Source organism: Podarcis pityusensis (assembly GCF_964106645.2).
Source record: "Podarcis pityusensis genome assembly, chromosome: 16".
Classification (NCBI taxonomy): Eukaryota; Metazoa; Chordata; class Lepidosauria; order Squamata; family Lacertidae; genus Podarcis; species Podarcis pityusensis.
Genome location: NC_138041.1, coordinates 7470152 through 7490874, shown reverse-complemented (window position 1 = coordinate 7490874; position 20723 = coordinate 7470152). Strand labels below are relative to the sequence as shown.

The following is a 20723-nucleotide window of genomic DNA, read 5'->3' as shown; positions in this document are numbered from 1 at the left end:
TGTTAGGGAGCTGACAAGAAGAAAAGGTTGTTTGCAGATCAGAGGAAGACAGTGAAACGCCGGCTAACTTACAGTTAGTTTCTTTATTAAGGAAGCAGAACAGAGAACACACAGAGACTTAGGGGTTGCTCCTGTCTAGATGAAGCATTATTATTATTATTATTATTATTATTATTATTATTATTATTAGAAAGACCCTCTCAGGCAGGGGTCAGGAAACTTTTTCAGCAGGGGGCCAGTCCACTGTCCCTCAGACCATTGTGGGGGCCGGCCTATATTTTTAAAATAAAAATAAAAATGAATGAATTCCCATGCCCCACAAATAACCCAGAGATGCATTTTAAATAAAAGGACACATTTTACTCATGTAAAAACACGCGGATTCCTGGACTGTCCGTGGGCCGGATTTAGAAGGCGATTGGGCCGGATCTGGCCCCCAGGGCCTTAGTTTGCCTACCCATGCTTTCAGGCATTAAGATCAGCAAGATCTTGGTAGTTCTGTTGCCCTCAGAAATTCAGGTGCTGGCAGCAATGACTTAGGGAAAGGCATCATTTGTGGCAGCCTTTGAACTGTTGAACTTTGCCCCCCCCCCTCCAGCAATGCATCTGGCAATTTATCTTGGCAGTTTCCACCCTGTGCCAAAGGTGAACTTCTCCACCTTGACCCTTGAACGCCCGAGATGCATGTTTTTAAGACCCGCCCTAACCCTGCAGCTGTAATTTGTTTTAAACCGTTTTTAATAAAGCAGTTTAAATTGTCAGAAGCTGCCCTTGGACCTTAAGCAGAGGGATGCGTAATTAACCGAATGATAAATGCCACTTCTTCCTTCTTTTGGTTTTTTCATTGTTTTGTAAGGACTGGTGTGTGTGTCTGGGGGGGAGAGAAACGCTTAAAGGGTAAAGGGAAAATTAACTGAATAATAAATACCACTCAAAGAATTAAACTGGAAGCAGAACGCACAGCTGGGACCCCCCCCGGCAACAGCGTAGGGTGCAGTTGTTAAGACGTATGTATTTTATTTACGGCATTTATATCCCACCTTTTTCTGCAAGGAGATCAAAGTGGTGTGCATGATTCTAACCCCCCCACTCTTCATTTACTCCTCACAACAATCTCATGAGGTAACTGAGGCTGAGAGTGAGCGACTGGCCCAAGTTCAGCCAATGTGTTTCATGGCTATGTGGGGATTTGAACCCCAGTCCCCCAGGTCCTAGTAGGGATGCCGGTGGCACTGTGGGTTAAACCACAGAGCCTAGGGCTTGCCGATCAGAAGATCGGTGGTTTGAATCGCCACGACGGGGTGAGCCCACGGTCCCAGCTCCTGCCAACCTAGCAGTTCGAAAGCACGTCAAAGTGCAAGTAGATAAATAGGTACCGCTCTGGCGGGAAGGTAAATGGTGTTTCCATGTACTGTTCTGGTTCGCCAGAAGCGGCTTAGGCATGCTGGCCACATGACCCGGAAGCTGTACACTGGTTCCCTCGGCCAATAAAGCGAGATCAGTGCTGCAACCCCAGAGTCGGCCACGACTGGACCTAATGGTCAGGGGTCCCTCTACCCTTTACCTTTACCCCCAGGTCCTAGTCTGACACTCAGACTCAGAGCTTTCCAAACTGTGTGTCACGACATGTTAGTGTGTCGGCTGCAGTGTGTACGTGTGTCGTGTGAATGCTCCTTCCGGGGCTGGAAAGGAGCGAATTTAACCTCTGGTTTGCTAGTAAAACTGAATTGCTGTATTGCAAAACGATGCATGTCTAAAAAGCATGTCACCATCATGAAAAGCTGGGAAAGCTCTGCTCTAACTCTTACACCACACTGGACTTCCCACCCTGCTCTAAATTTTCTGGTTTCCTCCCCTGAACATGGGCTTTTTGGGGGACTCTCCAGTTTGGGGGATTTTCTGTTTGATGCATGCCTTCCAAGTCTCCCGATTTCCGGGGAAATCAACTACGCTACCAGGCTGGCTCCGGGCTGCTGAGACTGCCGCTGCCGCTGCCAACGGGGAATCGGGACGCCCGGCGCGTCAACCCCGGAAAACCCTGGAGCCAATGCAGAGAGAAGGAGGAGAGAGAAAGAGGAAGGAGAAAAAAGAGGGGAACCCCGACCTTGCCACGCTGTTGCCGCTGTTGCCGCTAAGGAGGAGAGGTAGGAGAACACCGGGAGGGCAGGGACACATGGCCGAGCCCAGTCCCGATCCCAGCCTACTCCACAGCGGCTAGCACTCCAAGAGAGCAGGCCGGGGCCCAGAGGAAGGCCGCATGACAGAGGAGACCACAAAAGAGCAGATACTACTTCTTTTTTAAATAACTTTTTTTTCTCTTAAAAAAAAAAAAAAGTGCCCCCAGATTCTTTGGAAAAAAAATATCTGGTAACCTTATTTTAAGTGAGAGACCAGAACATGGGAGGCCTGGGTTAAAATCTTCCGCAGGGCTGCGAAGCTCTTGGGCAAGTCGTCTCCACCTACATCACCTCGAGCGCTTCAGGATGAAAGTGAAATAAATACTTATCATTCTCTCCCGCCTGCTTCCAGTGATGAGCTCACCAGGAAAACACCCGCGGTGTTGTCCACCTTCCCTGGAAACGCTCAGACACGTAGGAGGAATTCTTTGGCATCTGGGAAATTATTACCTGCGTGCTAAATATCAGGTGTAGGAACACTCAGAGTTTACCGGCAGCTTAATCATAACCCATCCAACTGGGACATTGTGACATTGAATGTCTTCTCCTCCATAAATTTGCCCCAATGTTTTCATTCACGCTCAGTTGCCAGCTCTGCCTCCCAGTTTAGTGGCATCCTTTATGAGCTCATCTAATGTCTTTTAGGAGTCTCACCCATTCTTTGGTTTCATAACAAAGACCCAAAATACGTTGTGCAGTTGTGGGCTTCCAGCCAGCAACCTGCGGCTTTGCGGCTCATACAGATAAAACCTTCTGAGTCCGCAAAATGGAAGATAAGGCAAACATGCTCCTTGCCTTTATGTAGCAGTTAGTACAGCTAAGCAAACTGCAACATTAAAGAAGGGAGCCAGAGTGTTGGACTAGGTCAGGCATAGGCAAGCTCAGCCATCCAGATGTTTTGGGACTACAACTCCCATCAACCCTGGTCCTGTTAGCTAGGGACGATGGGAGCTGTAGTCCCAAAACTTCTGGAGGGCTGAGTAATCTTGGCATACCACCCAACATTCCTCAGATGAAAATAGAGACATTTCTCACTCCCACCCAACTGACCCTTCTCTGCCCCCCGTGTTTTCTTCTCCACCCCCCCAGAGCATTTCCAAAACCATGACACCAATGAAACCATCCTGAGAAAACCCTTAACCCCAATTTTATTCTATTCTTTGTTATAGGAATTCTAAGGTCTCATATATATAAATCATATGTTCATAAATTTACAAGGCAAACACATACATAAGTATATAAACTACGTGTCTGAAATAGTAGTGGAGAGCAATCCTGAAGCCATTCTGACTCCACGTCCCTAAGCCTTTGAAGTATTAATTCTTTAGCTCTCTCGAAACCTTGCGTCAAAAGAGGTAGAGAATCCCAAACTCATGGTAGCTGACTGCATTTCAAGCTTCTCTGAGTTTGGGTCCATCTCTTCCAAAATTGTCTGGAGAAAATCTGATGCCTGCTTAAAAAAAGTTTTTAACCAGAAAAGCAGGGCTAGTCTAAGAGCTTCCTTTTTAATGGGCATTACCCCCAATTCTGCACTCAGTATTGCTATTTTTTTGTGGAAATAGAGACTGAGAAAAGTATGCGCAAAAAAGTATTTTGTGTTCTTTCCAATGAATCTAAATTGGCCATAGCCCACAGTGGTACTCCATATAGTAGCTTTGGTGACACCCTGGTCTTATAGATTTCTAAAGCGGGATGCACCCGGTTGCTCCCTTTTGTACGATGATCAAATCAGAAGCCGAAATCTCAGGTCAAAAAATAAGATCCACTCTCTACACGGTGCTATAATATTTCTGTCGAGTTTCATGGTTAGAGCAATTGGGAAATAAATTCCCTCGCGTCATGTATAAGGAAATGGGGTCCTCGTTAGTTGCGTAATGACAAAGTTGCCCGTAGGATGTTATTGCACCTGACACTTGGCAGATATGCAGCTATTACTATTATATTTTTAAAAAACAACGCCCCTTGCATGTCTGAGGCTTCCCAGGGAAGCCTGCCAGTATTGCTCTTGTTTCCTGGTGAGCTAATTGGCACTGGGTATTAGAGGAAGAAATCAAGGCTCATAGACTGCTTTAGGCACTCTAAATATATGAATCAGCTTCTTGCCAATCCTCAAGCAAATGGAAAAAAGACTCCTCCAAATCCATCTCCTCCTGTCTTTTTCTCCTGGGTTGGCAGGAATCATTCTGTGCACTGTACCTTTCGCAACAACCTTGGTGTATTCTGAGGCTGGCAACTGCTGTCCTAGCTCCTCTGGCCCAGAACCAGTGTCCAGGATGAGAACATGGAAGCGATTTTGCAACTCCAATGACAAATGTTGTTCAAATCTCCACTCAGCCATGAATCTCCCTGGGCATGACCTGGGCATGATCCGTCTCTCAGCCTAATCCCCTCTAACCTTATACTCTATACAACATTAATGTCTCACATCAAATGTAAATAATTTGTAGAAAAGACCTGAAAAAAGAGACATTGCACGTACTTTTGAAATCCAAGAAAATATTTACCGAAAATTATTTCTTAAAAAATGTTTGGTGTGGATTTGGCTTTGGATAGATAAAAGTTGAGAGTCAGGGCCACCTGCTGGAAAGCTTGTAAATAAGAATAAGCTTGTATATAAGCTTTTAAATAGGGGGAGACTGAGATTGGTGGGGCAGCGCTTTGCTCCCCCTAATAGACCAGCCTCTACTGCTGCTGATGGAATAAAAAGGTAAAGGTAAAGGGACCCCTGATCATTAGGTCCAGTTGTGGCCGACTCAGGGGTTGCAGCGTTCATCTCTCTTTAATGGCTGAGGGAGCCGTCATACAGCTTCTGGGTCATGTGGCCAGCATGACTAAGTCGCTTCTGGCGAACCGGAGCAGCGCACGGAAACGCTGTTTACCTTCCTGCCGGAGCGGTACCTATTTATCTACTTGCACTTTGATGTGCTTTCGAACTGCTAGGTTGGCAGGAGCAGGGACCGAGCAACGGGAGCTCACCCCGTTGCAGGGATTCGAACCGCCAACCTTCTGATCGGCAAGCTCTAGGCTCTGTGGTTTAACCCACAGCGCCACCAAAACTGATGACCTGATTATTCCTCCTTAACTGGTGAAGCTGGCGTAAGAGTGAGGGAGCCCGAACCCTGCATAAAGTAAAGGTAAAGGGACCCCTGGTCATTAGGTCCAGTCGTGACCGACTCTGGGGTTGCGGCGCTCATCTCGCTTTACTGGCCGAGAGAGCCAGCGTACAGCTTCTGGGTCATGTGGCCAGCATGGCTAAGCCGCTTCTGGCGAACCAGAGAAGTGCATGGAAACGCTGTTTACCTTCCTGCTGGAGCGATACCTATTCAAGCTGCTGACCTTCTGATCGGCAAGTCCTAGGCTCTGTAATTAGGCCTGGAAATTGACAGGACCACACTAAACCATGGCTAAGGAGGAATGCTTTGCTGATGACCACAAAGCCACCTGCTGTCTTGGAAAAAGAAAATATCCCCAGGAATTGCTCACCAGTGAGTGAGAAGGTTTCAGGAAAGAATGAGATTGCTTCAGTCTAGGCAAGGGGATATGGTGTAACGTTTCACTGGATGAAGCAACCTCTGGCTGTCTACCCCATACATGAAAGGCTTGAGCAGACTGCTGGAAGTATGTGTGTGTGTGTGTGTGTGTGTGTGCCAATTTCAAGGTAATTACAAATTAATGTTTTCCCTCCAGCTAAACTGCTTGAGCAACTGATGCATATCCTCCACGCCGATGAACTGCTTCCAAATGCAGAACTAAATGAACTCAGCCTGAGCAGATTCAAATGCCCCCTTCCCTAGCTTGTCAGGTGCCAGGTGTAGAAATAATAACAAAGGCTCCATCTGCGTTATAAAATCAAAACACTATCATGCCACTTTAACAGTCATGGCATCCAGGAATTCCTTGTGATGAGAGTTGCTGGCAGCCCACCCCTCCCCCGAGCTACAATTCCCAGAGTTCCCAGAGAAGAGGAATTGATTGATAAAAAACTCTGAGAACTGTAGATCGGCTAGGGGAAGAAGGGGTCTCCTAACAGCTCTTGGCACCGTTAACAATATACGGTTCCCATGATTCTTTGGGAGAAGGTAAGTTACAGGGAACCAGGCAGAGGGCCTTCTCGGTAGTGGCACCTGCCCTGTGGAACGCCCTCCCACCAGATATCAAAGAGAAAAACAACTACCAGACTTTTAGAAGACATCTGAAGGCAGCCCTGTTTAGGGAAGCTTTTAATGTTTAATAGGTTATTGTATTTTAGTGTTCTGTTGGAAGCTGCCCAGAGTGACTGGGAAAACCCAGCCAGATGGGTGGCGTATATATAATCAATTATTATTATTATTATTATTATTATTATTATTATTATTATTATTACTGTAGATGAAGGGAACGCAGTGGATGTAGCCTACCTTGATTTCAGCAAGGCATTTGACAAGGTGCCCCATGATATTCTTGTAAAGAAGCTGGTAAAATGCGGTCTTGACTATGCTACCACTCAGTGGATTTGTAACTGGCTGACTGACCGAACCCAAAGAGTGCTCATCAATGGTTCCTCTTCATCCTGAAGAAGAGTGACTAGTGGGGTGCCACAGGGTTCTGTCTTGGGCCCGGTCTTATTCAACATCTTTATCAACGACTTGGATGATGGACTCAAGGGCATCCTGATCAAATTTGCAGATGACACCAAACTGGGAGGGGTGGCTAACACCCCAGAGGACAGGATCACACTTCAAAACGACCTTGACAGATTAGAGAACTGGGTCAAAACAAACAAGATGAATTTAAACAGGGAGAAATGTAAAGTATTGCACTTGGGCAAAAAAAATGAGAGGCACAAATACAAGATGGGTGACACCTGGCTTGAGAGCAGTACATGTGAAAAGGATCTAGGAGTCTTGGTTGACCACAAACTTGACATGAGCCAACAGTGTGACGCGGCAGCTAAAAAAGCCAATGCAGTTCTGGGCTGCATCAATAGGAGTATAGCATCTAGATCAAGGGAAGTAATAGTGCCACTGTATTCTGCTCTGGTCAGACCTCACCTGGAGTACTGTGTCCAGTTCTGGGCACCACAGTTCAAGAAGGACACTGACAAACTGGAACGTGTCCAGAGGAGGGCAACCAAAATGGTCAAAGGCCTGGAAACGATGCCTTATGAGGAACGGCTAAGGGAGCTGGGCATATTTAGCCTGGAGAAGAGGAGGTTAAGGGGTGATATGATAGCCATGTTGAAATATATAAAAGGATGTCACATAGAGGAGGGAGAAAGGTTGTTTTCTGCTGCTCCAGAGAAGTGGACACGGAGCAATGGATCCAAACTACAAGAAAGAAGATTCCACCTAAACATTAGGAAGAACTTCCTGACAGTAAAAGCTGTTCGACAGTGGAATTTGCTGCCAAGGAGTGTGGTGGAATCTCCTTCTTTGGAGGTCTTTAAGCAGAGGCTTGACAACCATATGTCAGGAGTGCTCTGGTGGTGTTTCCTGCTTGGCAGGGGGTTGGACTCGATGGCCCTTGTGGTTTCTTCCAACTCTATGATTCTATGATTCTATGATTATAGCGGTACCTGTAACATGCAGAAGTCGCAGAGGTTCGATCCCCGGCAACTCCAGGTAGCGCTGGAAAAAGCTCCTGCCTGAAACCCTGGACAGCTCCTGCCAGTCTGTGTGGTCAAGACAGGTGTAGCTAGCTCCTCTGGTACCCAGTGTGGCGGGGGTTGAGTGCCTTGCCCAGGGGGCCACCACTGTGATCCTTTTGTGGGGGCAGCCGTCAATGCCAACGTTAGCCTCGCGCGCCCCCCGAACGGATCTGCGATCCGCAGGGGGGTGACAAGATTGCTCCCCAAGCAGATCTGCCATGCCAATTGGTGCTTCGGCGATCCGCCCGGTGGGCGAACTTGTCACCCTCCTTAGGCATGACACCCGGGGTGGGGCACCCCTCTGCCCCCCATATCCCTACGCCAGTGGGTCAAGATGGAGTTAGATGGACCCAAATGTTCTGACTCAGTGTGTGTCCAACTCTGTGCATCCTAAGGTTTGTATCTAACTAGATCCTAGACCTATTGGAATGAACAGGTCTAAGCCATGTCTGTTGATTCCACGGGTCTACACTCAGAGGAAACTCTGCAAAGTCTCAGCAACTGTTTGCCCAACTCTGCAGGGAGTTTGCCCTTACCATCAGCCGGACAAAGACCACGTATCAGCCCTGGTGACCGCATGTTTGAGGTGGTAGGCTATACAGTCGTACCTTGGTTGTCGAACGCCTTGGTACTCAGACGTTTTGGCTCCCAAACACTGTAAATATGGAAGCGAGTGTTCGAGTTTGCTAATGTTTTTTGGAAGCCGAACGTCCGACACGGCTTCCGTGGCTTCCGATTAATGCAGGAAGTTCCTGCAGCCAATCTGAAGCAACGCCTTGGTTTTCGAACCGTTCCGGACTCCCGGAACCATTCCAATTGGACTCCCGGAATGGATTAACTTTGACAACCAAGGTAATTCGTTCTGGAGGTCCGTTCTTAACCTGAAACTGTTCTTAACCTGAGGTACTATTTTTGGGTCATCGGAGTCTGTAACCTGAAGCATCTGTAATCCGAGGTACCACTGTATATCTATATGTGTGTGTGTATGTAAAATTTAACAAATATTCCATATATTTAAATATACTTCATATATAGTATAATATATTAATATTAAATTGTTAAATTATTATTTTATATAGATAGATAAATAAATAAATAAATAGATAATATAATCATATCAATTATAATTAATATAGCATAATTAATATGGTATGGCATGATGATAAACAAGCATGAGGAAATGCCATCTCTCCTGCCCCCATCTGTCATGGGAGTTTTGCTTAGTAAGCCAGGCTTCTCGGGCCCCATCTACACTGTGCATTTAAAGCATGGTTACGCCACTTTAATTGGACAGAGTTTCCCCAAAGGAATCCTGGGAAGTGTAGTTTGCTAAAGGTGCGGGGAATTTTTAGGAGACACTCCCGCCCTCCTGCTTTTCAGCTCAATCTCTTTAGAAATTTTGATGCTCTTTTGTAAGATTCCGCAATGGTTTCAGAAAACTGTGATGTGTGTTTTGCTAGATGAATTCCAACAACACGTTATGGTTTATGGAATTTAATGTAATTTGCCCACAGACGTACAATATATATATGTGTATGTGGGAAGGATGGTACTTGCATAAAGTGAAGCTAACAGAGCAGGGTGTTTTATTATGAAAAATAAGTTTCATAAAAGCAACTTTCAAAAAATAGAATAAAACACAGTCCAGGGCATCACAACCTTGCAAATGCTCATGGAATCTTGCTTCATGTGCACTCACTTCGATGAGAGCATGAAATGGTGAATTGCATCGTATTCCATAAGCAATTTTGAAAAATGCAGACTTGGTTCACATCCCTAGTTTCTGGGTTGGCCCGAGTCAGATCAGCATGATCTGGACTCCTGGATTGGGGCCCCCACATTGAGTCAAGGAAGGTCTCTGTTTGAGCTCATGTAGAGCTGTTGTCAATCAAAGTGGACAATCCTGACCTAGGCAGACCAGTACTATATCTTACCATATGTTTCTATGTTCTCAAGATGCACGTTTGAAGGCCAAGCTTGGTGTCTTCGGTGCATATCAGAGCCATTCAAATCCACAATCTAAATTGAGAAACACTTCAAAGACCAAATCTAAATACGTTTACGTTAACGATCCATCATGTTTGGCAGGTGGCTCCACACCCCTGAGCTGACGGAAGTGGACCCCTGCCAACCTGGTGCTCAATCTGTTTTAGCATATCTTGTGTCTTTGCCCTAGACTGCATTTCAATGGCTCGGCGTGTTGTTCCAAATCATGCATGTTTCATTCATTTGCTCCATCGCCTCTCATTTCATATTCCCCAATTAAATCTGGATTACACAAGCGTCAGACTTGGGAACACGGTGGAAGCAGGCTTGGCTCTGTATTAACACTTCAAAAAAAGAGAGCGAATCCACATTTGGGACATGACTCACCATAAAGTTAGCTGACGATCTGCTCTGAGACATTTGGATGCCTGCAGTGGATGGTCTTTTAGACTAATTCCAGGAGAAGGAAGGGAAAGGGTCTACCACTAGCTCTATTGGATATGACAGCAAAACAGGAAATCCATAAAAAATGTTGGAAGAAACTGGCACTGAGCAGACCTTGCCTCCCAAGCAAGGAAAAGAGCTGAAAAGCTCTTTATGTGCCATGTAACCTCAAGCAGACTAGGCACAAATTGAGCTTTTAAGTCCATCTTGCTTGGATTTAACTTCTGCAATTTTAACCAGCCTGCCTTCAGCTGTGTATGGCTGAAATTGCACAAGTTAAATGTGTGTAAGCTGTGATTGTACAGTGGACGCTCAGGTTGTGAACGTGATCCGTGCAGGATGCACATTTGCAACCCGCAGCATTCACAACCCACGCCTGCGTGTCTGCACACATGTGGGTTGCGATTTAGCACTTCTGCGCATGCGCGACCACCGAAACCAGGAAGTAACCCATTCCGGTACTTCCAGGTTTCAGCGGTCCGTAACCTGAAAAAACACAACCTGAAGCGTCTGTAACCCGAGGTATGACTATACTGTATAGGGCTTTATAGCACACCCTCAGAAGAAAATAGGGACATTTCTCACTCCTCCTCAACTGACCTTCCTTGACCTGACCCCCCATTTTTTGTCCCACCACCACAGAACATTTCCTATCAGAAGTAGGGTCCCTCCATTGTCCCGAGAAAAAACACTTAATCCTGATTTTATTTTATTCTTTTGCAGATTGACAAAAACACACACCAGTAAATAAATTTTAGAAAGGGGCAAAATTAGATGCTGACGCACAAAGCATATTTTTAATTTAAAAAAAATCAAGACTCCTTGCGCTCTACGCCACTCCCCCTTTCCCCCCACCCAGGGCAGCCCTGCCCTCTGCCTGCCCCACAGAGCCAGTGCTTCACATACGGCTGGATCTCGGTGGCTGCAGGAACTGATTTCTTTCTGCAGGGCCTGTAAGACAGAGTTGTTCCACCTGGGCTTTGGCTTGGAATCAGCTTGATCCCCTCCCTCTCTTTTCTTCTTCCTTTATCCTTTTGTGATGAAATTCCTGTTTGGGGACTTCCCTGGCTTTTTTCTGGCCCACGTAGGAGCAGTCTGGATAGTTGGCCTTGGTGAAGATTTGATGTTTTCATCCCCAAAAAGTTTTTGATTTGAGTTTCTACTGAAATGAGGCTGCATTTTAATGTTGTTTTTCAGTTGTATTTTAATCAATTGTTTTTATACTTGGTGTTAGCCACCCTGAGTCCGGTTTTGGTTGGGGAGGGCGGGGTATAAATAAAATTTATTATTATTATTATTATTTTACCCCTCACCCACACTCCAGCAGCCACTATGAGCTGCCCAAGGGAGGAGGCCAGCAGTGGCAGCCATGGAGAGGTTATGAAGAGGCATCTGGATGCTGTTTTGCAGCCACCACAACCACCATCATTCGGGACAAGCACCGATTCATCCTCCTCTGAGAGCTCTGCAACGGCAGTGCTGCAGGGGAAAATAGGGACATTCCGGGATCAAATCAGAAGCTGGGATGGCTTTCATAATTCCGGGACTGTCCCTGGAAAATAGGGACATTTGGAGAGTACCGTATTGTTTGCTCTATAAGACGCACCAGACCATAAGACACACCTAGTTTTTGGAGGAGGAAAACAGATGAATAACAATAACATACTGTATTTTTCGCTCTATAAGATGCACTTTTTCCCTCCTAAAAAGTAAGGGGAAATGTGTGTGCGTCTTATGGAGTGAATGCAGGCTGCGCAGCTATCCCAGAAGCCAGAACAGCAAGAGGGATCGCTGCGAATGCTCCCTCTCTCTGTTCTGGCTTCTGGGATAGCTGCGCAGCCTCTTCAGGGCAGTGGGATGAAGGCTCCCCTTGCCCTGAAGAGGCTTCGCGCGGCTAAGCCAGAAGCTAGAACAGAGAGAGGGAGCATTCGCAGCGATCCCTCTTGCTGTTCTGGCTTCTGGGATAGCTGCGCAGCCTGCATTCACTCCATAAGACGCACACACATTTCCCCTTACTTTTTAGGAGGGAAAAAGTGCATCTTATAGAGCGAAAAATACAGTATGTTATTGTTATTCATCTGATTGCCCACTGTAGGAAGCAAGATGCTAAAGCAAGCAGGGCTCTTCTTATGTTCCTAACAAACATATGTGAATGTGCCAGCCCTTGTGGAAAGATTACTGCCCAGGTAAAATGTGATTGACAAGTGATGCACACTTTCCAACGTTACACCGTTGAGTTGGATTTGTGGCACTGCAGAGGGGTTGTTTTGTGCTTGTGGTGCAGTACTTTGGTTTTCTGGATGTTGAGCAATAGGCCAAGTTGTTTGTAAGCTTTGGCAAAGATATTTAGGATGGTTTGGAGGTCATCCTCTGAGTCCACACTATGTTGTCATCAGCATACTGAAGCTCTATGACGGAAGGCCCTTACTCTTTGCTTTTAGCCTATTCAGATTAAAGAGTTTTCCATCTGTTCGATATATGATTTCTACTCCGGTGGGCAGTTTCCCCTCGACAAAGTGTAGGATCATGGCAATGAAAATAGTGAATAGACTTGGGGCGGTAACATAACCCTGTTTAACACATTCACAGAAGATGGTCCTACCAGGAGCTATTAGGTTTATGAAGCACAATAGCTAAGAGGAGAGCCTCCATGTTTAGAAACAGTCGACCTCTGAATAATCATTTCCATGTGTGTACAGTATGTGCAGAGACAGGAGGTGGCCACCACTTTCCTCCCCGGTCTGCTGATATCCTTCCTGAAGACATCTGGCAAGTCTCCATATGGATGTGTGAGCAACAATAAGATCGCTGGTGAGATTATTATACTTGTAATTAAAGTTAATAAACAAATGTGTAAAAACAGGGCAGTAATAATAAATATGGAACAACTAGTTATGCCGTATGGGAAGCCTTAATGTATATTGTACAGTCACTGTAGGAAACTGGATCCTGATTTAGATTCAGTGGAGCTGTTGGCTTTGCCCTGTAGCTCCATCAGGTGGAGAACGACTTACTGTAACTGAAGATGGAAGCTTCTCCACGAAGCACCTGGTGCTTCTTCTGCTGCCAAAGCTGCCCATTGGAGACACTGCTCTCTCTCACACATACTAAGCAGGAAGGAGAGAGCTTCCTGTTTCTGTTTGAGAAGAATGGAGCAGCTTCCTGAGTCGCTACACAACTGACTGACTGAACCTTAATAACTGTAGGGACTCAGCTACATTGGTAAAGAAAAAGCACTTTATACAACCGTACCTTGGTTTTTGAACAGCTTAGTTCTCGAATGTTTGGGCTCTTGGAAGTAAGTGTTCCGGTTTGCGAACTGATTTTGGAAGCTGAACGTCCGACGGGGCTTCCGCGGCTTCCTATCGGCTGCAGGAGTTTCCTGCAGCCAATCAGAAGCTGAACTTTGGTTTTCGAACGTTTTGGAAGTCGAATGGACTTTCGGAACGGATTCCGTTCGACTTCCAAGGTACGACTGTATGTGTTATAACACTGTGACACCAGATGGTGCTGTGGAGTTAGGTCTTTCGCCAACGTGATTTCCCCCCTTTGAGTTTTACAACGCGTTTTCTGAAACCCTTTTTTGATGCGTGTAGATCCAGCTTAGGAACACCATACGTTTATCCTGAATCAGACCGTTGGTTCTCCTAGGTGATCTAGTTGGTCCTCAATATCATGTACAGTGATACCTTGGGTTACAGACACTTCAGGTTACAGACTCTGCTAACCCAGAAATAGTACCTCGGGTTAAGAACTTTGCTTCAGGATGAGAACAGAAATCGTGCTCCGGCGGCACAGCGGCAGCAGGAGGCCCCATTAGCTAAAGTGGTGCTTCAGGTTAAGAACAGTTTCAGGTTAAGAACAGACCTCCAGAACGAATTAAGTATGTAACCAGAGGTACCACTGTACTAGGTTGCCTTTCCCAATCCAGTGGTGGCAGAGGGGCTTTGAACACTAAAAGCAAAAAAAATCAAAAGTCCTGAAGAAAGAAAAAAATCCCACAATCCACTCCCACCACAAATTTGGCATTAAAAGCTGAGTTATACCTGACAGGGAAACGTGGAGGGACAGGAAGTTCAGGACTAAACTGTTTTATTTGCGGTAGTTTTTTAAAAAAATCTATCCAGCTTTATCCTCATACTGCTGCCCATTATCGTCTCCAAGAGCCACTTTTCTTTCAGGAACTTCTCCTTGCCTGCTCCAGTTGGTAGCATACTGGCAACCATATCCCCAGCTGCTTGTTGTCCTGGTCTGGTGGTATTCAGAGCTTGGGGTTGCTGTGGGCTGTGCCAATCAGGTGCCCACACTAAGCTTGGCATCAATAGGAACATACCGTATTCACCCCCAAATAAGCCACACTCCCCCCCCCCCCAAATTCTGACCGTGCAGCTTCAATTCGCAACCTTACAAAAACTGTTTTTTACGATATTGCTGCTGAAACAGACATACGATAAAAAGGAACGGGTGTTTGTGCATGTGGGATTTTAAGGGAGCAGCTTATATTCGGGTACAGTGGTACCTCGGGTTACATACCCTTCAGGTTACATACGCTTCAGTTTACAGACGCCGCTAACCCAGAAATAGTACCTCGGGTTAAGAACTTTGCTTCAGGATGAGAACAGAAATCGTGCAGCGGTGCAGCAGCAGCAGCAGCAGCAGCAGCAGCAGGAGGAGGCCCCATTAGCTAAAGTGGTGCTTCAGGTTAAGAACAGTTTCAGGTTAAGTACAGACCTCCAGTAGGAATTAAGTTCTTAACCCAAGGTACCACTGCATTGTCTTTTTTTCTTTTACCTCCTTGAATTATGAAGGTGCGGCTTATATCCGGGTGTGGCTTATATTTGGGCCAATATGGGAGGACACTGCCTTAAACTGGTCTATCTAACTCAATTTTGTCTAAAGATTTGCCTTGCTTTGACTGGCTACTGCCTCCATCCATCCTTCTCTAACAGATAATGGACTTAGGAGACCCTGAATTCCTTGATGGGGAGTTAGGCTGTAAAAGCCAGCTGCAATTATTTTGCATAAAACGGTCAAAACTGGAGGTCCCGGGGGCTCAACAAAGAGCTGCTGGATGCAGAGCAGATGCAGAAGTGATAAACATGCTGCTAAGATGAAACCCATTTTAGCAATTCCCTTCATTCAGTGGGAGTCTGTGGGAACAGAAATCAAGCCAGGGCAAGCCAGAGAAAGGATAAAGGAACAAAGTTCAGTCTCTTCATCTTTGTTTTCTAATTTCTGTAAACATAGTCACTATTGACTGGAGCTTTCTTCTATTCGCGCTCTATTCCTGTTTTAGGAAAGACAGGGGAGAGGACTTTGCAGGGTTTCCCCCCTTCCTCCAGGAGGCTGAACTCCCCTCAAAGTTTCAAGGGGCTTCATGAACTTTTGTCATGCCTCTTGCTTGTCTGGATGAAATATTAGAGAAGAAGAAGAAGAGTTTGGATTTGATATTCCACTTTATCACTACCTGAAGGAGTCTCAAAGCGGCTAACATTCTCCTTTCCCTTCCTCCCCCCACAACAAACACTCTGTGAGGTGAGTGAGGCTGAGAGACTTCAAAGAAGTGTGACTAGCCCAAGGTCACCCAGCAGCTGCATGTGGAGGAGCAGGGAATCAAACCCGGTTCACCAGATTACGAGTCCACCGCTCTGAACCACTACACCACACTGGCTCTCACCAATGAGAGGGGTTTTGGAGTGCATGTAGAAACTAGCCTGTTTTATACAGTGGTGCCTTGGGTTATAGACGCTTCAGGTTACAGACGCTTCAGGTTACATACTCCACTAACCCAGAAATAGTACCTCGGGTTAAGAACTTTGCTTCAGGATGAGAACAGAAATTGTGCAGCGGGAGGCCCCATTAGCTAAAGTGGTACCTCAGGTTAAGAACAATTTCAGGTTAAGAACGGACCTCCAGAATGAATTAAGTTCTTAACCCGAGGTACCACTGTAAAGATAAAAATTTGCATTCGCTGCTCCACACACTTTCCCCTCTGTCCTGGCCCTCAGGAGGTTGCCAAGAAGAAAATGCTGCCCCTGTGCTGAAAAGGCTTCCCTGCCCAAGTCATAGAGGATGAAAAGAAGAGAGAATAAAAAGGGAAACACAGTGGTTCTGTGATATGCTGAGCAACTTTAATGAAGGACAATGGAAGGAGACAATGGAAAAAGATGGTTACAGATACAGATGCAGATAAATGCAGGACGGAACACAGAAACCTTTAAACATCTCTTCTCCTGACAAAGCTGATACAGTATTGTGGACTGAAGCAAAGACAGCAGGGTTGATCTCCATTCTCCCCTTTGACCTTGTGGGCTTGGTACCCTTCAACCAAGTACAGCTGAAGTGTCTCTGGTGGAGGGTCCTGGTGCATCCTTAATAGGGGCAAGTATCACGGGGAAACAGGAGCCTGTTGTGAGAGGGAAGCATGCAGGAATAGGCAAGCCAAAATAATTAAGCCAAAACACCATGCAAAGGATTGACAGAAATGCTGAGACCTCTTAAAACCTACCAACTACACTGTTGGGTCTCTGGGGTGCTCAGCCTTTCCAAACACTGGGTCCATCCATTCAACTTAGGGTCAAGAGATTGCTTCTTCCTTCCTGGATATTCCGTCAAGGTGGGCATCTGGGCTTAACATGGATAGCAGGAGGCTCCTTGGGGATAGCAGTATCCTCCTGGGGGATAGCAGTAGCCTCCTGAGGGATTGCAGCAACCTCCATAGGGATTGCAGCATTTGACTTTGACTTTTTTGGGATAGCAGTAGCCTCCTGAGGGATCGCAGCAGCCTCCATAGGGATTGCAGCATTTGACTTTGACTTTTTTGGGATAGCAGTAGCCTCCTGAGGGATTGCAACAGCCTCCATCGGGATTGCAGCCTTTGACTTTGACTTTTTTGGGATAGCAGTGCCATTCATGAGGATAGCCGTAACCTCCATAGGGATAGCAGGGCTCGCACCCTGGGCCATATCCCTGACCACAATCAGGACCCCAGCCTGACCCACATCCATAGCCCCAGTCAGGACCACAAGGATAATAATAAGGATGGTGATGCCAAAGATGCCAGTGAGATGGGCAACAGTGGAAGGAGTCCACTCCGGGGACTTTACTGCTCTCCCCAGTTGTATTGTAGGGGCTGTTGAGGAAGGTACTGTAATGGTGATGATTGCCTGGAGTCATCTTGGAGCAGGGAGAGTAGACCTGAAATGAAAGGAGTCATTTGGGTAGGGCGATTATAAAAGACAAATACTGCATGCAAACAAGTGTGGGGAACCTGAGACCAGGAGCCAAGCAAGGCCCCAGACCGTTCTTCCAGGCCCTCAGGACTCTCCTGAGGACCTACTGATCTTCCTTGGCCAGAGCCCTCAATGAACCTGGCCTTCATATCCTCCAAGAGCATTTTCTGCTTGGCCTTTGAACACTTATGGAGCCTGAACAGAAATCAGTGTGTGAGTTTGCGCTAGAAACTAGTCATTGAACTATGCATCTGAGAATCTTGGAATACATTTAAAAGCCACGTTCATGATTCTATCTCCAAAGTTAAAGATAGGGTTGAAAGACATATGAGGGATGATGTGGGGCGGTAAAAGAAATCAGTATATTAGTGCAGTTTCCATTTCTTTAAACCAGATGTGGGGATTCTTCAATTACCCCATGGTAAGTCACTACAGGAGGGAAGAAATCAATATGAAAAATGAAAACATATCAGATCTTATGCCGTTGTTGTTACAGGATGCAGGAATTCTGGGAAGATCTATGACTGCTCTCCTAAATGCTGAGTAAGATCATTGATCCATATAGCGCTGTGTTGTCCACATTGACTGGAAGCAGCTATTCAGGCAGGGAATATTCCCATCCCTATCTGGAGCTCTTCAATCTCTTTTTGACATTCCACCAGTATTTCCTCCCGGTTGACATTGCGCATCAGGGAAAATTCAGCAAAAAATCTGGTTACTCTTACATTGAAGAACAGACAAAGACCAGAGTTATCTGAGCCAGCAGAAAGACCATGAATAGAGCAAATATTACCTGAATTGCAGGGTGCTGTTGAGATGCTTTCAGAGTCTGGGATCCCTCTGGAGTAGTCCATAGAGGGACAACCCTTTTTATACTGTTCTGTGACGCACCTTGAGGAACTGAGTCTTGCTTAGCTCCAGGAAATTGTCATTAATTGTCAAGACCATCTTTCTCAGACTTGTAAAACTTTAATTGAATCTCCCCAATGCTTATGTTTCTCTCATCGAGATGTTTTATGTTTCGTATAAACGTAACAGTGATGTGCAAGTTAGCACATTGCAAGGGAATAACATTGCTTTTAGAATATATTGGGGGACCAAGTCATTTCTTTGCGTTATGACGACCCCCTTTTGACCTGAATTCCCCACCCACGCAACCAGCTCCATTTATGACATGAACCAAGTGCTTTTTGGTTAATTAGAGAACCATTAAATGTACTATTCATTGAGTTAATTGCAGGGCATAGCCAGTGTTTAAGAATCGCCCCGTTTCATAGATTCAACATGCCTTGTGTGGCCTATGCCCTACAGCAGGGCAACTTGGAACGTTGCTTTATACTGAATCACACCATTGGACCCTCAAGCTCAGTATTGTTTACATGGATTGCAATGGCTCTACAGTGTTTCAGACAGGGGGCTTTCTCTGAGTCCTGCCTGGAGACACCAGGGATTGAACTAGAGGTCTTCTCCATGCTGTACCACTGAGATTGGGCTCTTCCAATGGCTCATGACTTAGTTGGAGAGATCCGTTTGGAGCTGTTTGCAATCCCATTTTCCTTCTGTGACCTTAAACAGTTGGGTCTCATCAGCAAAAATGTCCACCTCATGGCTCACCCCTAACTCCAGGTTATTTGCAAACAGACAGGCTGGATCACAGATCCCTGGGGGAACCCTACTTATTACATCTCTCCATTGAAAACTTTCAATTTATTCTGGGCATCTCCAGGTATGATCCCTCTCTGAAACACCGGAAAAATGCCAAATCCCTTCCCAAGTAGTAGCATTCTATATTATATTATATTATATTATATTAATTATACTATTATTATTATAATATATTATATTATTTTAATGTCTTTAATCATTAGGTCCCAGGATGCAGTACGACATTAAAACACAATATTAAAAGCAATTTAAAACAACTTGTAAAAATGACACGAGCTCCTTGAACTGGGCTTGAAACTGCCGACCAGTGCAGCTGTTTCAATGCAGGGGTTATAAATGGAACCTTTTTTTTAAGAATAATTTTTTATTAACCGACCAATCACATCAAATCAAACCAAATTACATAAATTCCAAATTACACAGCCGAATTTTAAATTTTTGTTGGGGGTACCCTTATTTCAAGTTCCGAAGGGGATCCAGTCAACTTCTTGCTTCTTGCTGCTGTTTTAATGTCCACAAATCTAACCATATGATGTTCACAGTACTATCCAGTCCTTTCTTATTGTTTTTCCACATCTCTTGTTGTTATTTTCATATATTTTTCCTTTCTCTTTGTGACCTCTGATAGTCTCCACAAGCTGGTTAAAACAGTTTGTAATCCTGCGTGGATATTATTTTTTTTATCCAGTAGCCATATCCAGACGTTTTCCATAACATCACTTTCATACATCAAAACAGTCTTAGCGTCATTAATCTTCACCAATCTGCCTCCTTTCTCAAACCTCTGAGAAGATTCACCAGGAATGCACTCTGAAAACAAGTCCGTTCCTCCTCCCGGCTATAAATCCTTTGGCAAGATGGCGACTCTGAATTAATTGCTGCGCCATTCCAAAAGCTCTTATTCCTTCTCGATCTCCATAAAGCATACTTTTGGTTAAAGTTTATCTCCACACAGACCTTAATCATCCTGCTTGGGTCAGTTAAACCGACGGTTCTAATGAGGAGGGGTTCTTGGTAAATCACATAGAAGAAAAGTAAAAAAGCCCCCCCCCCCCATTCAGTCCTGTTGCCGACATACCCAGCCTTTGGTGTATCTTCATCGTAAAATATTCCTGTTGCTCCAACCCGTCGTCTTCTTTCACAGAGGTCCCTTAAATTAGCAGACTTCACTCCCCTTCTTCACTTGAAATATGTGCATTTGCTTCTTTTGTTATTAATTATTCCAAATTGCTGCAGCTAGTGCGCTATCAGAGACAGCGTCCAGGAGAGCCAAGGTCCACACGGGGGCATTCTGCCTAGTGCCCTCACCCCCTTCTTTTGAATTTGGGGGTGATTTATGGGCACAGCAGGCAAGGGCAGTGTTCCCCATTCCCTTGGGGCAACAAGGGAGGCTGCCTGCTCCCATAACAGCCTCTTAATTACCCCGTGTGGGTCGGAGAGATGGTATTGTCGGCCATCTTCCAATGTGCCCCTAGTGGCCCCCCAGCGGTTATAAATGGAACCTAAACTGCTAACCTGTTTGCTGCATTTTGGACCACCAGAAGTTTCTGGGTTATCTTCAAGGGCAGCACCACCCTATAGTGACTCAGGTAT

General features: G+C 45.6%; 1 long non-coding RNA gene across 1 annotated transcript in view; it reads left to right on the top strand.

The window, feature by feature from the left end:
• LOC308465213 overlaps positions 1-20723 on the top strand; it is a 266569-nt gene that overhangs the window by 141788 nt on the left and 104058 nt on the right. The window lies entirely within an intron of this gene.